Genomic DNA, 3,072 nt, shown 5'->3' with positions numbered 1-3,072 from the left:
GAGTACCACTCCTTCTAAATGCACAATTCGAACCTTATCTACTTTAAGTCCGAATTCTTCTTCTCCTTCTTCTTTCTATTTCTCTTTTCCTCTGACATTTCAAGGAATCTCTATACTGTGACATAGAGGATTCCACACTTTCTTTTTCTCTTCTCTTTCATATGAGCAGGAGCAGAGACAAAGGCATTCTTGTTGAAGCTGACCCTGAACCTGAGAGAACCTTGAAGCGAAAGCTAAGAGAAGCCAAGGCACAACTCTCTTTAGAGGACCTGACCGAATTCTTCAAGGAAGAAGAACACATGGCAGCCGAAAACAACAACAATGCCAACAATGCAAGGAAGGTGCTTGGTGACTTTACTGCACCTACTCCTGATTTCTATGGGAGAAGCATCTCTATCCCTGCCATTGGAGCAAACAACTTTGAGCTTAAGCCTCAATTTTTCTCTAATGCAACAGAATTGCAAGTTTCATGGACTTCCAATGGAAGATCCTCATCAGTTTTTAGCTGAGTTCTTGCAAATCTGTGACACAGTCAAGACTAATGGGGTTACCCTGAGGTCTATAGACTGATGCTATTCCCTTTTGCTGTAAGAGACAGAGCTAGAATATGGTTGGACTCTCAACCTAAAGAAAGCCTGGACTCTTGGGAAAAGCTAGTCAATGCCTTCTTGGCAAAGTTCTTTCCACCACAAAGATGGAGTAAGCTTAGAGTGGAAGTCCAAACCTTCAGACAGAAGGATGGAGAATCCCTCTATGAAGCTTGGGAAAGATACAAACAATTAATCAGAAGATGTCCCTCAGACATGCTTTCTGAATGGAGCATCATAGGTATTTTCTATGATGGTCTCTCTGAACTATCCAAGATGTCTTTGGATAGCTCTGATGACAAGTCATCTTAGCCTAGTTTCACTAGTCTTTTTCTTTTAATTTCACTTGAATTATGCACTTTCTTGAGGCTTAAGCAAGCTAATTTAGGTAGATTTTCATGCTTCCTTTGATTGAATCAACCATATGTGAATTAATGCTTTTTCATGAGGTTTGATCCCATAATTGGTGCATATTAGGATATAATGATCATCTCATGATCTCAAGCATAGCTTTGATGAGTTTGGTTGATTTATGATAGGTGAAGAAAGCTTGGAAAGGGATTGAAGTGAGAAGGAATAGCTAAGAAGATAAGAGAAGACAAGGAATCAAATGCAATTGAATCAGGAAGAATGAAGTTGGAATTGAAGTTAGCCCCAACGTTAGCCCCTAACTTGGAGGCTAACATTGGAGACTTGAAATTCCTCCCAGGGCTTCCAACGTTAGCACCAACGTTAGCCCCTAACTTGGAGGCTAACGTTGGCATGAAATTTTGTTCTCCAGGGTGTGCAACGTTAGCGCCAACGTTAGCCCCTAACTTGGAGGCTAACGTTGGCGCCACTCCAACTCAAAGCAAGGCCAACGTTAGGGTCAAAGTTAGCCCCCTAACGTTGGCCCAAACGTGAAGTGCAGAGAATGGGGTTTGCTGCTAAAAAAAGTTAGCCATGAAGTTAGCCCCTAACTTTGAGGCTAACTTTAAAAACCCAACTTTGCAAAACTCACACCCGGTTCAATTGATTCATTTGGGTCTCTCTCCAAACTTCAAGAGCAATCAACCAAGGCCTCTTTCAACCCAATTCCACCAAGAGCAAAGGCCCAACTCAAGGCTTGAAGATCAATTGAAGAAAGTGTATAATAGGCTTAGATTCAATTTATTCGGGAGCTTCCTTTTTGAGTTTTCGGAGAGTTTTCTTATGGTTTTGGGAGCTTGAATGATCTTGAATTTCTGAGTTTTAATTGCTTTCAATTTCAATTACATTTGTCTTGGATCTTGGGTTAAAGAATTGAAGGAATTCTGTTTCAATCTCACCTTAGATCTCACTTTTGATTTTCACTGCAATTTAATTTTCAATTCCAATTACTTGCTTCTTCATCTAATTCTGTTGCAATTTACAATTCCTTGCTATTGTTCTTGTTGGATCTAGGAAGGCATTGAGATCTAGACTCAGTTTTCTAGTCTCTGGGTCCTGAGATCCAATTTCCCATTTCAATTCTCTGCTTCTTACTTTAATTGTTCATTAAATTTCCTGTTTCGAATCTATTTCACCCATTGCTCATTTACTCTTCTGTTTAATGCAATTTAAATTCTCCTTGTTTAATTCTTGCAATTCCAAGTCCCAATTCCCCTTTACATTTCAAGTCATTTACCATTCTTGCAATTTAAGATTCTTGCAATTTACATTTCTTGCAATCTAAGTTTCTGCCATTTAATTTCTTGTTCTTTAAGTCTCAGCACTTTAATTCTTGTTCTCTTTACTTTCAATGCAATTTAAATTCTGCAACTCAATCAACCAAATCTTGATTCGCTTGACTAATTCAACCACTAAACTAAAATTGCTCAATCCTTCAATCCCTGTGGGATCGACCTCACACCCGTGAGTTTTTATTACTTGATGCGACCCGGTGCACTTGCCGGTTAGATTGGTGTGTTTTTGGAAGAAATTCAGTTTTCAACCAAAAATATCCCATCAAGTTTTTGGCGCCGTTGCCGGGGAATGATTAGATTGACAATGATTAAGTGAGGTGGTAAATTTAGATCAAGCATTTTTCCTTTAATTTTGGCTAACCCACTAACTGTTTGAAGTTTTGCCTCTGTTAACACGCTAACTGTTCGAAGTTTTGTCACAAATAACTACACTCTATTTTCCAAAAGTACCACTGTGTATTCCTTATGATTGTTTCATATGTCACAGGAAAGTAGAACAGCCAAAGGGAAAGACATCATTGAAGAAGGAATTTCTGAGAAAGAAGAACATCACAACATGAATCCGCAACTCATTACATCAATCAAGAAAAATTGTTCTTACAGCGGAAATCCAGTGGAAGACCCTGAACAGCATATATCCATTTTTCTAAAGACTTGTGGTGCTATCAGCCCCATTGGTGTAAATCATGACTCCTGTAAGCTCTTGCTATTTCCATTCTCACTAAAGGATGAAGCTGCACAATGGTTCGAAACCTGTCCCCCGGGAAGTATTACTAGTTGGG

General features: G+C 39.2%; 1 non-coding gene across 1 annotated transcript; it reads right to left on the bottom strand.

Annotated features, from left to right (window-relative positions):
- Positions 1-701: 701 nt before the first annotated feature.
- Positions 702-809, bottom strand: LOC130953169 (small nucleolar RNA R71). The gene has a single exon (XR_009075342.1). It is a non-coding gene; the product is annotated as a small nucleolar RNA R71 (small nucleolar RNA).
- Positions 810-3,072: the final 2,263 nt, after the last annotated feature.

This window comes from Arachis stenosperma, chromosome 9 (genome assembly GCF_014773155.1).
Source record: "Arachis stenosperma cultivar V10309 chromosome 9, arast.V10309.gnm1.PFL2, whole genome shotgun sequence".
Classification (NCBI taxonomy): domain Eukaryota; kingdom Viridiplantae; phylum Streptophyta; class Magnoliopsida; order Fabales; family Fabaceae; genus Arachis; species Arachis stenosperma.
This window is presented reverse-complemented; position numbering and strand designations above follow the sequence as displayed.